The sequence below is a fragment of the Perissodus microlepis genome, chromosome 11, assembly GCF_051167445.1.
Source record: "Perissodus microlepis isolate ML-2025 ecotype Zambia chromosome 11, ASM5116744v1, whole genome shotgun sequence".
Taxonomy (NCBI): domain Eukaryota; kingdom Metazoa; phylum Chordata; class Actinopteri; order Cichliformes; family Cichlidae; genus Perissodus; species Perissodus microlepis.
Window position 1 is genome coordinate 68,112 of NC_140471.1, and position 19,462 is coordinate 87,573.

Here is a 19,462-nt window from a genome sequence, read left to right on the forward strand (position 1 = left end):
TTATTATATATCCTGTTTATGTGGATGCACTTTTCTATCTGTCAGTGCTGAAGCAGACGTAACTGATCACATGACTCTGAGGGATGTTTCCAGCACCTCGCTGAATCTGAGCCATGAAGATTTAAGGCAGCTCTGAAGGCAAAGCAGGTCTGAGCCTGTGTTAGCAAGCTGTACCTAAAAAAACGGCGGAAGAGGGGTGCCCGAAGAGTAAACTTGTAAAAGTAAGAACTGAATATTATGTCACTTATTTATGTGCGAATGTTTAATAATGAAGAACATTAAAGCATTCCTGTTGGCCACATGTCAGCAAAGTTATATGACATTAGTGATGTTTGTACTTTCAGCGTTAACTTGGTTTTAAAGCCTTTAAAATATATGCCGTTCAATAGTCGACCTTAATCTTACAGAGAATGTGATGATTTTGTGGATAATTAAAGTCAGTCATATATCCACAAACACAACAAGCTGAAAGTCAGTGATGCTGCTCGGTTTGCAGTCCTGAATATCACAGCACAAGCAGGATTCACTGCACTGTTAATGTTAGCTATGTTATAATGCTGCCTCTGTTCGGTGGTGTCGAGCCAAACGGACTTTAACGTGTGTTTGAACGAGCTGACGGTTCACTCGTTAAGCTGAAAGAAAGATGCTTTAATCACAGCAGTCACACATGTGTCCACTGCACCATCTGGGAACTCTTCTTGTTTCGTAATAACACAAACACTAAATCCTGCTTCTCTGGTGCTGTTGTGTAGCAGTGTTTACACCTGAGACTGTCACCTGTCTGTCCTGCACTCTCTCTCTGTTTCTTTCTCTCTGATTGTGGAATAAAAGTATGAACATGTGTTTATAAGTTACACTTGTGTTTGAATCCTGCAGCTTATCACACATTTGATTTCCATGTGTGACGACTGCAAGTGTCCAGAGTGAGGACAGACTGAGGGACCCACTGCTGCACATCATCTGTGAGGCTTTGCACCCCTGATGATCCACCAGGACAAACTCAGCAGTGTGTGAGGAAGAGGAGGAGGAAGAGCCAGCAGCAGCTGACAGATGGAGAGAATAGACAGACTGTTCCCTGTTTGTGAAGGACTGCTAGGAAAGTTTAACATAACTGTCTGTCCTGAATCAGTCTTATTAGGTAATGTTCAAATAATGTTATCATCCCAGTGTTTTCAGTGTGGGAGAAAGTACTCAGGGCCTTCAAGTTACACACTATGAAAGGCAGCAACAAGTTTAATGTTCAGAAACCTAAAGTATGTATCAGCAGCAGAATGGAGCTAAAAATAAATGTTTGTTTCAGTTCTATGAAGCTTTGAGTATTTTGGATTAGTAGCACTGCTGTGTTTGTTGCATCATATTGCTGTAATTGTTTATATGCTTTATATATTCTGTGCTAAGTTGATCTATAGTGTTACATCATATTCTATAAGGATGTTATGTGTTTGTAGACTTTCTGCCCAGTTTGACCCATTTAGCAGAAGTCAGCCTGTTTAAGGCTCTGATATCTATTCTGTATGACTTAAAGCAGTTATGACATGGTCTGATTTTCTCACCCAATAAAGGAATATTTACTATATCAGTCTACTCTTCATTCTATCAGACACAGTTATCACAGCTCGTACATTTTCTTTTTACACATATATGTAAGCACTGAGTCAAATTTAGTAATGCCAACATATTAAATGAACAATATTTGTCTGTTATATATGATACATCTATATATACACTGTCACAGATACTTGTCTTTGAGTGAAGATTTAAGGTGATAGGAAATATAAATAACTGCAACTTGAATCTTTGACCCAGAGTTCAAGCTCACTGCTGTAATAACTAATAATGATTAATATAATAACTATAATATTGGCCATATTATATTTACATTACCACAGTGAGATGACTTTAGTCTCATGAACAACATTAGCTAATTGTTATTTACTAGCTAATCTTAAATGACTGTTCAGTACAGAAATGAAGCCCAACAATCATGTTTTACAGTCCTGTGGTCTCAGCCTCAGATACTTATCAAATCACACAGAGCTCATGTAGAAACAAATGAACACAATATGTTCTCCTTCATTTCTGTCAAACAAAGCTGTAGTGTCATGGTTGCTAGGCAACCTGGGCAGCGCGACGGAGGCTAGACCGTCCCATTTCACAAGCCTCGCGCTTCCGGCCTTAGCGGTCTTTGAGTACGCGGCCCTTGAGGACCGTTGAGGCTGCGTACTTTAAGGCTGCAGACCCTGAATTGGGATACAACCAGAAAGATAACGAGGGAGCACACGGGGAACACAGCTGACACCAATAATCATAACGAGACAGGAGCAACATGAGCTACACTGACGGGAGACTATCAAAGCAAAACAGGACGTACACAGAGACGCCGACTGGAGGGGGAGAGAGAACACGGAGGAGCACGAGGGAGAGCACAGATATGACGGGAAATATGGAATAAAACACAAGGAGGGGAAACAAGAACTCACAATGAAACACAGACACACAGAGGGCAAAGACATGAGGGGGGATCTAATAAACCAGACAGAACACTCTAGGAACCAGAGAAACTGAGAACACTGAGTCGTCCTTGTTCCAGACCTGAAGATCCTCTTCTTTCATTCAGCAGCAGCTTCAGGTCTCTGATGGTCCAGGGCTTGTTGTTGGGAAACAGCCCTGCTGGGATGATGGTGTCCTCACAGAAACAGTCAGTGATGCTGTTGATTTCCATCACAGAGCACGTCCCAGTCTGCAGTCTCAGTCCTGCAGGGCCTCGCTGGCTTCCTGACTCCACCCAGTAGCTGCAGTCAGTTTGTGTCATTTTTATATTTATTCATCTGGGAGAAAAATCTGAGGGACATTAAAAATGTGTTTTTCAACAGAGACAAGAACATGAATATAACAGAACAGGTAAATGAACATATTTCAAGTAAACAGCTGGACTGATCAGGTCCAAACACAGAGTGATAAACTTGTCAAACAGCTGTCATATCTTTATATATAAGCTCTTTATAAATCCTGTTCACTGCAGTCAGTTTACTAATAATGTCAAACTGTTAGAAACACAGAAACATCAGAATCGTCTTTGTTCACATCAACCTGTCTGGGATCCTTTGTTGTTCTTTTGATGCAGAGTTACATTATAAATATAAAGAGTTATTTCAGAGTCTCATCAGTTTTCCTGCATGTCTTTATTTAACACATCAGCAGGGCTGAAGCTCTCATGTTAAACACACACTGATCTATGGACAGTTCATGTGTTTCTAACAGAACCAGGCTGTTATCATCCCTGCACTAACATTATGTCACACACACTGAATGTAACAGTGACAGTTTACATCATCACACAATCAGCTGTGATTGTTTCACTGTCATCAAACTAGTCAACAAGAAGTAGAATAAATAGAAACCAATCATTTACTGACAGCATGTCTGATGTAAATAAGTGCAGATTATGTATGAAGTATAACTGCACACAGTAACTGTGTTACAATAAGGACTTAACAGCGCCCTCTGCTGGAGAGTTTTCACACTGAGAGCAGCTTTCCTCTGAATTCAGTGAGGTCATGACTGAAATTATTGGTGTAGTCGGTTTTATAAAGATCAGACCACTAAAAACAAGAGTGTCTCTGCTGTCTGTGAGGAGATGGAGCCGAACATCAGTTGATGAGAGCTTCCTGGCAAAACTGGCCTACCTGAGTGACATATTTGGAAATGAAGTAAATCTACAGCTTCAAGGGAAAGATAAAAACCTCCCTCAGGTCACAAGATCAGCTCTGTCACTGGAAAGCTTGCAGTGTGGGGCAGGAGACTCGATGAAGGAAACACAGATTCATTGGAGAACCTGCATGAATTTGTTGACACTACTGATGATGATGCCGCCTCAGTGACTCCATATATCAAGCAGCATATTTCATCACTGATGGGATACTTTAAAAAGTGCTTCCATGAAAACAGTTCCCAGCATGACTGGGTGAGAGATCCTTTCAAAGCACCAGCTCCAACTGGTTTCAGCTTTGCAGAGGAGAACCAGTTCATTGACTCCACACTGAGACTGCAGTTCACATCACAGACACTGAGTGGATTCTGGCTGAGTGTAGAGAAGCAGTATCCACTCTGAGGGCAGCAGGCTCTGGGCGTTCTTCTTCCTTTAGTCTCATCTTTGTGATCCTGGCTTCTCTGCTGTTGCTGCAGACCAAGTCCAGGTCCCAGCTAAACACTGAGCAGGAGCTGAGAGCTGCAGGATCCTGCTTCAAACCTGCTTTGAAAAGCTGTGCACTGCAAAACGTGCTCGTCGGAGCCATTAATGCTGACTTTGTTTTTTTGATCAAAGAAAGAAATCAGCACAAACTGTTTTATTCATTTTTGTTTTGTAGGTTAAAGTGTTTCATATATTGTGCTCCTGAGTTAATGTTGCTGATCAGTTTGAATTCATTTTGATTATTTATTGAGTTTATTTCATTTTATTTTTCAGTATCAAACGGTTCAAATGTTTATAGTTTTAGTAAGGATTTATTTATTTTTTATTGAAGGTAAATTGTTGCACTTTACATTGTTTGTTTCCATCTAAAAGTGTTACATTGTTTCTCTTCCAAACTAAAAAGTGTTTCTGCTGCAGCTTCCATTCACTCTTTATCATTTTCCAGTCAGTGAAAGTCTTTTTGTGTTCTCCTAAAATCCACCGTCCTCACAGTGAACACTCGTATGCTGTTGTGCTGTCACAGACTGTGTTATCAGCCGTGTAGCTCGCTCATACCTCATTTATTCTTCTTGTTCTACCGTCAGGCCAGTTCTACCGTCAGGCCGACCCAGGCCGACAGCTTTGGTTGAAGTTTTTATGTATGATTTCATAACAGCTCTTCAGATTTCCACTCTTTATAACTTTATAAGTATTTTTGACAAAGCCATCTTCTTTTACTCATCCACTCAGCAAGCGCAAGCTCCCAACATAGTAACCTATCAACCCGCACACCCACATAGCTCGTTCTTCTTTGTCGTTTTATTGGCAGTTGGTGGTGCATTACTGCCAACAGCTGGCTGGGAGAGTGGACCAGCATGATGCTAACCTGCATAGCTGCATGTCGCGCCAGTTCAAAGGTCAGCCACAGCACGTCTTTTATGTCTTCTTTCTCTCACCCGAACTGGTCACATGGCTGCCCCTCCCTGAGCCTTGGCACATCCTGTGGCTGCAGAATAAGCAGCAGCTCAGGAAACAACACCTACAAAGTGTTTTCAGTTTGACCCACAGAGCTGCAGAGCATGATAGGACCCGGTGACAAACTGGAGCAAAGCTCATGCTAACATCACACACAGCAAAGAGCACATGTTTAACAGGGAGGACGGTAACAGAGGGGATGATCAGGACAGTGAGCTGCGGTCATCACGGAAACACTGTTTACACACACTCCCCAACATTGTGTCAGTGTTGTGTAATCTGTGCCTAACACAGAACAGAGACGTGATAAGAAAACCTCTGATCAAACATGATCCTCAAGTGTCAGTGAGAATAACAGAAAGGGAAAAGTGAGTCATTTGTCATGAGAAGTGGGGCTCAGGAGGTGGAGCAGGTCACCTGACAACAGAAAGGTCGGTGGTTTGATCCCTGCTGCTCCAGTCTGCATGCCAAAGCATCTTTGCTGGTCATGTTACTATGGCAACCCAGAGGAGTTTACTATGATAAGTATTAATTTATTCATTAAATGAGACAATCAGTCAAAAGTCAATCAGTCATTTTAATCAGCAGAGTTTTTGGAATCATCGGATAAATTTAAAACAAAACCAAAAACGCTGAACAAGTTTGTAAAGTTTCTACAGCCGTGTTTCCACTTTTCCTCTCTCACTTCTTCTTCTTCTTCTTCTTGGTCTCCTCTCTGGGCAGACATGCTTTCACTTCCAGCAGCTGAAACATGAACGAGGCCACGAGCTACACTTTGCATGTTCACAGTGATGCATGCGTTCATTGTCTTCTCTCTGACTATGATGATGGTCCCATTTCCTTTAGACACAGTTAAAGATGGGATCTCCACAGTCACTTTACAGATGTATGTTCCTGCCAAGAGATTTATTCTAAAAGACACTTCTTCAGCTGAGAGTCAGAGAGTGGAGACACACACGCTGCAGTTTTTACTTGCAAGGGCGATCACAGAACGCTCACACCAGAGTGGGAGCCCTGTGATGTACGCTCTGTTCTTGCACTTGTCTTTATTTATACACGAGAAAAGTAATACAATAATGAATACGTCTGTTCATATTTATGCGATTAATCATGAGTTTTAGACATGGCAGGATACATGTTACAAAATAAATTATAAATATAAATTATAAATAAATAAAAACACAAAACAAAAGTAAAAATGTTCCAATTCCAATGAGTAGTCTTTTAGAGGTAGCCAGGAGCCAGTGTAAAGCCAAGAAAACCAGTCACTTGTATCACTTACATAGTCCTGATTTCGGGCCTGCTGGATCTGTTTCAAGGCGTTCAGGGCGTCAGTCATGTTTGATGAGTGTACATTGTCTGGTATGTAAGTGCAGCAGGTGTTGTTGAAGAGGACGCAAAGTCCCCCTTTCTCTGCTAGTATCATGTCCAAAGCTACTCGATGTTGCATCACTGCAATCCGTAATGCATCAATTTCCTGGTTCTGCTGTTCGTTGATTTTGCACGAAGCGTTCAAAAAGAGTCCAAAACGGTAGTCCAGAGTTTCAATCCTCAGCATGTTTTTTCCGGTTCCCACCCAGGGAAACAATGAATGGAGTACTTTCTGTCCGGTAGTCCATAATTTGAATTCCTGGGGTACGTCGCTTCCCCATATCGGGTCATGTGGTTGAAGTCTTGGGAACGTTGATCTTCTTTTCCGGCGTGCTGTAGAAGTGATGTTCACTGCGGTCATCCTGAAAGTGTGGTCTGATAGGAATATAGGAGCACATGTTCCTGTCCAGCCTGGGGGCAGTATGAAATATGCCCGTTGTCCACATAGCCAGGCTATTCCTTGCACCCAGTATGTGCCTTTAGATGGTCCAGTCATGTTCACAGGGGCACCTTCTCCTCCTCCAGCGGTCCGGTTGCAGTTGCTGGTGTTTCCGAGCGGCCTGTTACCTTTGCTTTGTTTATAGCACATGGAGTAGTTCTTCCCTGGAGTTTGGTCCAAGAACACTGGGAAATGGATGGATGTTTTCCGGTTTGTTACATTGAAGTTGGTCCAGAAAAGTTGATCACATGCTCCTTTATCAAGTACAACGTCTTCAACAGTGATTTTCTTGTGTTGTAACCCTCCTAGAAGGTTGACGTGAAGAGTGTAAATAATAGATGGGTTTGTCTTGTTGATCTTTTCAGTCTGCGTCGTGGTTCAGCTGTTGTTGGCATCAGCTGGGGTCCTGTAAGGGTGAGCATCGTAGTCAAGGTAACCAAGAGGGTCCACCTTCCCATGGCTGCGTACAGGTCCATCACACCCTACTGCTTGGTTACTCTAGAGTTGGCCAATGGCTGGAGGTGGAAGTGCGAGCAATGCTCAATCAGCACTTCACCCTCACCACTGAAGCAACCAAGTGAGGGTGAAACTTTCCCCTACTAGTTGATTTCTGTGAAGGAAGTGGAATCCTCTGGGACCTCAACTTTCTTGCAGTGGCTTTGGTGTATCCAGGAAGGTCTTTCCGCTATTTTGCAGGCAGTTGGAGTGGTCAGAAGCACTTGGTCTGGACCCTCCCACCGTGGCGAGCTCCAATTTTTCTTTGGAGTACTCGGACACGGATCCAATCACCTGGCTTCAACCTGCAAGAAATAGAAGAAGAGTCTTGCGACAGTTTATTGTTCAAAACAACTTCTCTGTTTGTCAACAATTGAGTCATCCAATCTGCCAGAGTGGTTTCACGGATTGATTTATCTAGTGGTTCACTAGTAACTGGTAGTGGAAAAGGTCGCCCACGTACAATTTCAAATGGGGACAGTTTGTTATTTCCTTGTGTTATTCTCATCCACATCTTGACCAGGCCTACACATTCTGGCCATAGTCTGCCAGTTTCTTCCACTGTTTTACTGAGCCTTTGTTTTATAGTGCCATTTGTTCTCTCCACTAATCCTGCACTCTGTGGATGGTAGGCACAATGGTGTTTTAAACTGAAACCTAGTGCTTCAGATAATTTGCTGATCACGTCATTTACAAAATGGGTTGTCATGGTCCTGGGTCGAGTGACCCAGTGTTTGAGTTTTATGTATCTTTTGTATTTATTTGTGCCTTAGCTTAGTTCACCTAGTTAATTTCTAGGTTGCTGTTTAGTCTTGTTGTCTCCCCCTGTACTAAGTCTCCCTGGTTCATGCGTCATGTCTGCGTGGTTATGTTTAGTTCATGTCATGTCTAATATCCATGTTTCCTGTTTTACTCTGAAAGTTTGTATTCAATGTCAGTGTATTGAGTTTCACCTCTCCTGTCGTTAGGTTCATGTGTGTCAGCTGTGCTCCCATGTGTGGCCACTTCCCCTGATCATCCCTCATGTGTATTTAGTCTCTGTGTTTCATGTAGTCTGGGTCGCGTCGTCTGTGTTCCCACCCTCCATGTTGTCACAGCCAGTCTTAGTATTCATAGTTACGGTTTCCTGTGTCTTCATAGTTTTTCCTAGTTATACTTTCCCAGTTTAGTCATAGTTTAGTTTGTCACTGCGTTTCTGCCTTGTCTGCACTCCTTGTCACCAGCCACAATAAAGGCTCGCTTTCAGTTAAGTTTACTCCAGTCTACTCTCGTGTGTTCGCACCTGGGTCCACCACACACACCACCGCACGGTCTGCCTCCTCAGATCGTGACAGTACGACGCGACCATGCCGGACCCAGCGACACAAAAGACGGAGATCGTCCGGACAGTGGAGTCACTATGCAACAAATGGCTGCACTGTTCCAGAGAGGAGGAAAGGGAGGAGACAGCCCGCCAAGTAGGGGTGTGCATGTCCGTGTTCCCCTGGTTATGGGAGACGCTGCACCCCCTCATCAGTGACTTTCTCGTCTCCACTCTCCGACTCCGCCCGCAGCAGCAGCTGCCCGGTGTGCGTGAATCGTCGCCAGAGCCATGCTGTTGCATTGTTACCCCGCTGCCTCGCGAGCCAGAAGCAGTCAGAGTCGGAACAGTGAGGCTCACCGCCGACACACCGTCGGTTCACGCTTTGTCGGCTTCCGCATCTTCGCCACCGCCTGACTGCACTACGCGGCGCACGGAGATGCCAGAGGCTATTGACTTTGGTGAGGAAGAGCGGCAGCAGGTGTTACGGGCGTATCGCGAGGAGGAGCTCCGTTGGAAGCCCTGGCTCATCTCCGAGGAGGAGCTCTTGCCTGCCGTCCCGCCTCGGACCGGCCGTCCACCCTCGCCGCCTCGATCGGACTACTCGTCTCCTGCTTCCTATCTGGCACGGATGTGGTCGGAGGACGAGGAACCAGTCGCCATGGAGAATCACGTTTTGTCCACGGCCGCTCCAAAGAGGAAGCGTCGTTCACGCCGCCGTCGCGCATCGCTACGGCCTGTCTTGCCCTCCACTGAGCAACACAAGGATGCTGTGGGGGGCATTGATTTCGACCTCGAGGAGCGGCAGCGCGCCGCATGCGCGCAACTAGAGGAAGAGCTCCAGTGGGAGCCGTGGCTCGCTCCTAACTACGAAGAGATTTTCCGCGGTACACGCCTGGCCCTTGGGGGCCCCCGGAGTTGCCAGGAGCTCCCGCCTACCGCCCCGCCAACACTCGCCTCCTCAGCCTCTGCGACGCTGCAGGAGGCCCCACCGTCCACTTCAACGGGGTCCACAGCCAAGAAAAAGCGGCGTTCGTGTCGCCGTCACACTGCCCAACACTCAGAGGTGAGTGAAACTGTTCTGTCACCCCAAGTTACCTCTGAGTGGAAGGCGTGTGAAGTGAATACAGACTTAGCCGGAGATATGGCTAGTAATGCACTATTAACCAAGCCACAGTCTAGAGACAGTTCTTCTCAGTCAATCACGACTGATTCACTCAATCCTGCAGGGACCACAGAATCTACACATAGACTGAAAAAGACTTCCACTGCTTTTCGTGGTAATAGTGGGAGGGAGGTGTTTCCTTTTGTGTCTCCTTCCGTGTCTGCAGTTCCGACCAAGTCTGAGCTGCCTATGGCAAATGTCTTCCCTCCTGAGTCGGCCCTGCTCCTCCACCAGTCACTTAATGAAGGTAATGAAAGCATCACTCAGTCACTGGTGAAGGTCATGTCTGGACACCATGTTCTAAATAAAGGTTCAGCTGTACCTGAACTGACTGGCTCCCAAGCTACACCCTTCTCCAATGGGCCAACAAGTCTGCCTGTGTCAGAGCCGGATCTCAAGAAATGTGTTTTCCCACCTCTGGGGCCCTCTGCAGCCGCAGTAAGCAAGGATAATGCAGAGGTGGCGGACCATGAATTAAAGTGTGACATAACTAGTGCTCCTGTTTGCCCGGCTACACTTGCGTTAAATGAACTGAAAACTGTGAATGCTGATCATGAACCCATGTTAAGTCGTCAAGATGCAAACATAACTGCAGATCACGGTGACCTGGACTGTGTAATACCACAACATGAATTCTGTCTCCCTGAAGGTAACACAGAGGGCGGTTTTGAACTGTTTTGCTCCAGCACGATTACCTCCAATCAGGAGATGGAGGCTGACATCAGGGTTAATGTGACACCGTTTTCTCCTGTTTCCGTGAACTCATCACTAGATAAGATTTTGCTCTTGAACAATGGTGTTACCACTCACTCACAGCCTAAGGAGTCACCTGCTGCGGTTAGTGGTTCAAGTGCCGTTTTACCTGTGTCTGTCTCTCAACTCAATATAGCTATCACTCCGAAGCCACAGATCACTACGGGTGCGGGTTCCAGCAAACGCTGGAACCCAACATATCATAGTCATGCTACTACTGTGCCATTAATTAGGTCCATACCTGAGTATTTAATGTTTGTCCAGGAGCCACACCCTGATGGTCTAAGCCTTGTTTTTGTGGGTCGAGTGGCAATTCTTGTTTTTCATATGGTTAAACCAGCCCCTCTGGGCCTTACACTACCATTGATTAAGTCCAACCAGCTTATGTTGACTCCTCCTGTGACTACAGAGACTGGGCCATTAGCCTTTAAGCCACTTAAAACTGATGCAGACTCTGAGAACCTAAAGATTGCTGGCTCAGAACTGGTGGTCATTAACACTGCTCACTTCATGGACTCCTGTGCTAAGATAGTAAGCCCTATAGACTGTTTTTCACCTGCTCTCTCTCTGTGTGGGATTATGCTTCAACAGCCTGTGTTTCCTCAGCTCCCTGTCCAGTTAGCAGCTCAGCTCCCTGTCCAGTTAGCAGCTCAGCTCCCTGTCCAGTCAGGAGCCTCCATAACTGTTCATCCTGCGTCTGCTGCTGGATGCCTGGGTGTGCCTACCCAGCACCCTGCAGCATCCACACCACTTCACATCATGTTAGCCGGAGGGCCCGAGGAGCCCGTCCAGCCTCAAGTCTCGTCAGCTGGAGGGCCCGAGGAGCCCGTCCAGCCTCAAGTCTCGTCAGCTGGAGGGCCCGAGGAGCCCGTCCAGCCTCGAATCTCGTCAGCTGGAGGGCCCGAGGAGCCCGTCCAGCCTCGAATCTCGTCAGCTGGAGGGCCCGAGGAGCCCGTCCAGCCTCGAATCTCGCCGGCTGGAGGGCCCGAGGAGCCCGTCCAGCCTCTAGTCACGCCGGCTGGGGGTTCGGGAGAACCCAGCCAGCACATCCTCATGTCTGCTGACGGTCCGGGGAAGTCTGTTCAGCCGTCACCTGCTGTGTCATCCCCTGCGGCTGCCTCGACGTCGCCTGGTCCAGCTTCAGCGTCAGCTTTGCCTTCGCCTGGTCCAGCTTCAGCTCCAGCTTCAGCGTCAGCTTCGCCTTCGCCTGGTCCAGCTTCAGCTTCAGCTTCAGCGTCAGCTTCGCCTTCGCCTGGTCCAGCTTCAGCGTCAGCGTCAGCTTCGCCTGGTCCAGCTTCAGCTTCAGCGTCAGCTTCGCCTTCGCCTGGTCCAGCTTCAGCGTCAGCGTCAGCTTCGCCTGGTCCAGCTTCAGCTTCAGCTTCAGCTTCGCCTGGTCCTGCCAAGCCGCGTCCACGACTGTACAGTCACTGGCCGTTTTCTGGGCCGTTAGCTGGACTTCTTTGCCGTCCGCACGGTCGGCTGCCGGAGCTGCCTTCACATCGCCACCGTTGCCGTCCGCACGGTCGGCCACCGGACCTGCTCTGTTATGTGCTTTGGTGCCATCACCCCCCAGGTCGACCCCCTGAACTACTGAATTGTGGGCTTTTGTGCCGTCACCCTCCGGGTCGACCTCCTGAGGGGTGCTTTTGGACCTTTGCTCACCTGGGCTTGGGGACGACTCCTGAAATGTTTTATGAACTGTTCTTGGGCCTTTTGTTTCAGACTGTTTGAGCTTCAGGTTTGTTGTGACTCTTGTTTTCTTGGTTGGTTTCGGGCCCTCCGTCCTGAGCCCCCGCCGCCCGCCCTGGGTGGGTTGTTTTGTGTTTGTTTTCTTTTTTCGAGGTTTTGGGCGTCTGGAATCCGCCCTTGAGGGGGGGGCTCTGTCATGGTCCTGGGTCGAGTGACCCAGTGTTTGAGTTTTATGTATCTTTTGTATTTATTTGTGCCTTAGCTTAGTTCACCTAGTTAATTTCTAGGTTGCTGTTTAGTCTTGTTGTCTCCCCCTGTACTAAGTCTCCCTGGTTCATGCGTCATGTCTGCGTGGTTATGTTTAGTTCATGTCATGTCTAATATCCATGTTTCCGGTTTTACTCTGAAAGTCTGTATTCAATGTCAGTGTATTGAGTTTCACCTCTCCTGTCGTTAGGTTCATGTGTGTCAGCTGTGCTCCCATGTGTGGCCACTTCCCCTGATCATCCCTCATGTGTATTTAGTCTCTGTGTTTCATGTAGTCTGGGTCGCGTCGTCTGTGTTCCCACCCTCCATGTTGTCACAGCCAGTCTTAGTATTCATAGTTACGGTTTCCTGTGTCTTCATAGTTTTTCCTAGTTATACTTTCCCAGTTTAGTCATAGTTTAGTTTGTCACTGCGTTTCTGCCTTGTCTGCACTCCTTGTCACCAGCCACAATAAAGGCTCGCTTTCAGTTAAGTTTACTCCAGTCTACTCTCGTGTGTTCGCACCTGGGTCCACCACACACACCACCGCACGGTCTGCCTCCTCAGATCGTGACATGGGTTCCATTATCTGATCTTATCAGAGTAGGAATTCCATATGTTGGAATGAAATGGCAGGTCATACATGTTCTCACATATTCTTTTGCTGAAGTTTCAAAATTTAAAGTGTAGAATTGTTGGTTTATCATAAAGACCATCCCTCAGATCATCCCTCCCGATGAGCCATGGCTCAAAACCATGGCTCACTAGAGCGGCTGTTTTGTGTAATGATTTGGTAAGAATGGGCTTTCCTGCTATTTTCATTATGTCATCTGCTCTGTGTTTTAGGCATTTGTTCTTTTGGCGGTGCTGCTTTTTTTTCGTCTTGCAGTACAGATAGTGGAATAATGTGGTTTTCATGAGTTGTTAATAAGATTGTGGTTGCTATGGCTGCTGCTTTTGCAGCTTTGTCAGCAAAATTGTTTCCCTTTGTAATTTCAGAGTCATCCTTCTGATGTGCTGGACATTTGCAAATTGCTAAATGTCGCATCACATAAGGAGTTTCCTCCCATGTAAACAGATGTGTGCCATGATAAAACCTTCCTCCACACACTAGAAATAAGAAACTAATTTCAACCCTCTGTTACATCTTGTTCACTTATTTTATAATCCAGTCATTTTTCAAATCTAGTATCAACCAGCTAATTTGCATATCAGCTCATAATACGCTAAGTTGACAGGTCAACAGAAATGCACGTTCAAAATATTATCACGAAAGAGAATTTCCTTCATACGGTAAATTACTTGTGTTGCATCAATCAAACAGAAAACATCTCACAATTTATTGTATTACCAACTAAATTTGTTGTCTGATTATTGCTTGGTCATACCAGACTCTCTCTGTCTTTATTTTATCCTTCTCTGTTTTCACAAACGTTTCACCTATTGTCAAGCTGAAGAGTTAAATGTCAACAGTGGATAAATTCAGCATTTGATAACAAAACTCTGTTACGTTTTTCCTGCTTTAACAGCAATGGGAGATATAGGCGCATGTATAGTGTGTGCTATAGTGTAAACTGTTCTTCCTTGCATGTATGTGTGTTAGTACACTTGCATGCAGGGCCCGTGGGCCTGTCTCACCCAGAAGGGCATTTTCTTCACAGCTGCCTTTCTCTCACGTGTGCTAAGAAAGGCAAATGTGCTTGTAGCAGTTGTGAGATTATTATGCTGTTATATATGACATTATACCTGTAATCAAAATGAGTACTGATACTGCTGTAGGCCACATCATACTTCTTGTGTAATCAGTATGTAGTTTTAGTTTGCGTCATACTTCTGAGTTAAAAGAATGTGAAAATCATTAGATTCATTAGATAAGTTTGTATTATCCTATACTGCTGACTTACTGTGAGTGAGTTACACTGTTTCATGACATTTCCTACTGCTAAGTCATGAAGAGAATATTGTGTTCAGAGAGTCAGGGCCTTTTTTTTTATGATAGTAGAGACAACAGAGCACATTCCACGGGAGCTCCACCCCCACCTTTTGTTGGATGCAGAAAAACAGGGAGCCAAGGTCATAACTCAGGCTCACTGAGAGTTAGAAAGAATGTGAATGCTTAGTTTGTGGCTGTGGCGCATTTTGTATGGCTTCTTTTCTTTTGTTTAGTAGCTTCCTGCCTTCAGGTGAAGGCTTTGTCCCTCAAAAGTGAAGCCAAACAGGTGTTGTGAGTCGGGGTGTAAAGGCACTGAGAAAAAAAGAGTTTGATAAGTCTATCACTGAGAACCATTGTTCTTTTGGAGTGACTTGATTCAGTATAGAGTGGGGATCTGCTACTACTGGTGGCATCATTTCAGTGATTTCATTTATTGCTCGCAGATCGTGCACTAGACCTTATTTTGCAGTGTTAGCTTTCTTCAATACTTAAACAAAACATCACTCTTTGTTTATTTTATTATTATTATTATTTAAATTTTCCTTTCTCAAAAACAGAAAATGAAATTGTAGTTCTTCTTGGCTGAGCAACACAAAACCTCCTTTTGTTTTTTGTTTTTTTCCTCAAGATAAGAAACTAGGTTTTAACTTTTCTGCCTTATAACCTAAAGCAAAGCAGACAACCCAGCTCTCAGCTGGCTCTGAACTTATCATCATCAAGGTCGCATGGTGAGAGCCACTTCAGAAGTCACAGTGCTCCTCACTCAAGCAACACGTCAAAAACAAAAAAAACAAAAACTCAGCACACTACACAGAGAACAACAGTCAAGACACAACTGAAGATGCTGTTCTTCTTTGTTCTCCTTGAACTTTAGAATAAACTTCATCTGCAGTAGTAAATCATATGCCTAATCATTATGTGTCACTGTGATCCACGAGTGTGATCACAAATTTACTTATTTTTCAAACCAACAAAACAAAACAAAACAAAAAAAAGCAAGTTGCTGACAGCATGAACGCTTTACACACATGAGTCAGGATGAAAAAAAAGGCTGCTTTCAAAACCAAATCCGAAGTATGAGGGAAAAACCTGAGCTCACAGACAGCTGTATGTTCGAGCTCTCATGCAGCTCCTGCTCTAAAAAACGTGTTACTTGCTCATCAGCTTAGCAGTGACCACATATTTAATTCAGCTTCTCAATTATGTAGCTTTAGCTGTTGTATACAGGGTTTAGCTTATTAGTTGTTAGTATAGGTTTGCTCTATATCTCAGCAATGTCTCATCTAGGATGACAGGTTTTCAAGCAGGTCAAGTTTCCCCCAGCCCTCGGGGGAACAGCCTTTAGGGAATGGCATAGAGCTGGGGTGGAATGTGTCAAACATCTTTTTAAAAATGGTACTTTTATGTCTGCTGCTCAACTGGAAAAGGACTATGGAATCTCCTCCAAGACTAATTACTTTAGATATTTCCAGGTTTGGGACTTTGTGAAAAAGTTATTCAGCCCCTCCCTCGAGCTTCCACAAAGCGGATGGATAGACGAGCTGATGGACACAGATCCGACTGCTAAGGGGACAATCTCCACACTATATGCAAATATTCAGAATGTGGCTTCCCCCTCCCTGGACAATGTAAGAAGGAAATGGGAGGAAGAATTGGGGCTGGACATTTCAGAGGTTGACTGGGGAGGGGCTGTAGATCTAGTACACTCTGCTTCTGTATGTGTAAGACACGGATTGATACAGTTCAAGGTGTTACACAGACTCCACTTGTCAAGGGAGAAACTGGCAAGAATGTACCAGGGGGCCGATCCGACCTGCCCCAGATGTAAACAGGTGCCAGCCAACTTATGCCACATGTTCTGGTCTTGTTCCAGGCTGAAAGACTTTTGGGCTAACATCTTTCGAACATTCTCATTCATTTATAATAAAGATATGGAACCAATGCCTCTGACAGCCATCTTTGGTGTGGCACCGAGGGAAACTCAACTAACAGCCTCTCAGAGGAAGGCAATAGCATTCACCTCATTGTTGGCTAGGAGATTGATTCTGTTCAACTGGATAAAGGCAACACCGCCATCCCATAAACGCTGGGTGGAGGAGGTGATGGCACACCTCAAATTAGAACATCTCAGATTTACTATACAGGGCAACACCAAGAAATTCTTTAAGGTCTGGCAGCCTTTCATTTCCTATTTTGAAGATGAGTTTCCGTCTACTCCATAACTGGCAACTCCCCCCCCCCCCACTTTTTTCCTTTTTTTTTTTTTTTTTTTTTTTTTCTCTGTCTGGGTATAGTTTTGTCTTACACTGTGTTGTAGGACTTGAGTTCGAGCTTTTCTGTATGAATGATATGCTTTCTGAAAACTCAATAAAAACACTTTGATTATTATTTCAAGCAGGTCAAGTGCCTCTATGCACTTAATTAGTTTAGATATTTTCTTTCTTTTCTTCTCATATATCATTGTACTGAATTTGAGCAACCCTAAGCTTAATGCAGACTACTTTTAACAGTTATCCACCTCACATCATAACTGACTGAGGTGCCTCTTCATATTAATATTATTTCATTATTAATGCTATTATCTTTTTATATAACAGCAATAGTATATTACAATGTCTGTGAAGGTTCTCAGTCATCCAGGTCATCGTAGTCAAAGGAGCTTGCAAAGAAAAGCGTCTGGACTTCTTTAAGTTACTTGAAGACGTTTCACCTCTCATCCGAGAAGCTTCTTCAGAACTGCTTCAGAACTGAAGAAGCTTCTCGGATGAGAGGTGAAACGTCTTCAAGTAACTTAAAGAAGTATATTACAATATTTTATTTATATTTTATTTTGTATCCACCAAGGGCTGCGGGTGATCTGCAGTTTCACCCAAGCTGGAGACATTTTCCTTTTCACACACTTTCCTTGGCTGAACAATGACACAACCTTAATATACTTTATGCATCTCTCTATTTCATTTAATATGTGTTTGTGTGAATTATCTGCTTTCATGCATTCTATTCATTCTGGGCATGCTTCATTGTTAATACCAGTTTACAGGTTGTTATCCTTCCTATTATCAGTTTGAATACATTACAGTTAGGCTCTAATTTAATTTAGCCTTTTATTTTCCCTTGTTTTCCCTTTTGTATTTATATGTATTCACTCGGGTCTGTTTCCAACCCTTTTTAAACTACTTTGATCTCTAATTTTCACTTGGTGAGGGATTATTATGTTCTTCCTAGTCTGAACTGCTCTCTTCACCTGAGCTGCTATCCTGTTCTGAGTTACTGTCTTCTTTGTTTCTTACAGTCACGTGCAAAGTGTCCCTCTCGTCCACACTCCCAGCATGCAGTGCTATAATTACTGTTTGGTGTGTATCTAGGTCTGTCTCTACCTCTTGCTCCTCCCCTACACATTCCTCTCCCTCTCTTTTGGCCTCTGAAACCTCCCCTGTAGCCTCCACTGAAAGCTGTGAGAACAGTGTCAGCATCGAGGGCAAAAACTGAGACCTTCTCTTTTTTTGTCACCACTGTCTGTGCATGGTTAGCATATTGAAACGCCTCATCTGCTGTGCCCGTATCTTGCGTTACCCGATGCTTTTCTACATGAGACCTAATGGGTGGTAGTAATCATTTAATGAAAGCGCGTTTAAATTGGTTTTTATTTTCCTCTTTCTTTTTCTTATTTTCAGTTCTCCTTTCAGCTTCGGTTTCCCATGCTTGGAAAAGTTTATATTCTTCTTCACGTTTTAATTTTTTCTTTGGGTCTTTTGTTAATGTAATTTCTTGTTTCAGGGCAGCTCTCAGCTGGGTAACAGCTGAGGGATTGCATTTCCCTTCCCAGCTGTGGTTTTTAGCTTTTCGTGGATTTCTCCACCTATTTGCACTTATTCTACCTGCTCCGGTTTGTTGTTTTTCTAACCATTCCTCATCAGGTGTTAATTTTTCTTGTTTAGTCCCCATTGTCAAAGATTTTGCTGGGCCGTCGCTGGCACGCTTGACTTCAGAGTGGTTTACTGATACGGCCTTCGACTTCACCCTACAGGTGAAGCGGTATCAGTTTTATGAGATGAAACTCAACCGTTCTCCTCTGTCAAAAGTAGAGATGGGCAGTAACGCATAACTTGTAAGGAACACTGCGTTACTGCGTTATTAAAACCGTGATTTTTTTGCGAGAATGTCTCATGACAGTAACGTAAGCAAGTGCGACATTCGTGACAACAGCTGTGTGCAGATCAACAATGGATAATATATCGAGTGCAGGAGAGAGTATGAGTGTGCAGCGTTTAAAGCGTGGAAGTACTGACCGTACTTTGAGTTTGATTCCATAAAAAGTGACAAAAACATTAGTGTCCGTTGTGCATGGGAACAAAACTTATTTTTACAGCGAAAAAAACCCCTAAACTTCCAAGCAAGCACCGACTGCACTACGACATAATGGGAAACTCACAGAGAAACTCGCGGATTCTTCCACTGACCGCTGCGGCAAACCTGCACCAGGGTAAACCTCCGCCTACCCTACTCCTGCTTTACAGGTGAAAATAGAGCAAAAAGACCGCTAGTCTTTGACTTTATTTATTTTCTGCTGTGTTTTACTTGCATCTATTTGAAAGAGTGAGTGTAAACACAAAAAATATTTTATTTTATGTGCTGGAATGTGCAGAAAATAGGTTTAAATATCAAACAAATTTCTTCCAGTCAGAGAATGTTGCATATAATTACATTTTTGCTTGATGCATAAAGTCAAAAGATTAAAACTAATAAAACAATTTTAAAAAGAGACTTTTCCATTTGATTACATTTTGTATGATGGATTATGCAGAAAATGTAGAATTGGGCTGAAAGATCTATCGCTTTATCACCTATTCAGGTTGTAAATCGTGTTTTTAAAAAGTAACTAAGTAACTAAGTAATTAATTACTTTTGAAAATAAGTAATCAGTA

General features: G+C 44.3%; 1 protein-coding gene across 1 annotated transcript in view; it reads left to right on the top strand.

Moving 5' to 3' along the window:
* LOC146376991 (protein NLRC3-like) overlaps nucleotides 1-19,462 on the top strand; it is a 414,853-nt gene that overhangs the window by 44,601 nt on the left and 350,790 nt on the right. The gene's annotated exons all lie outside the window — the stretch shown is intronic.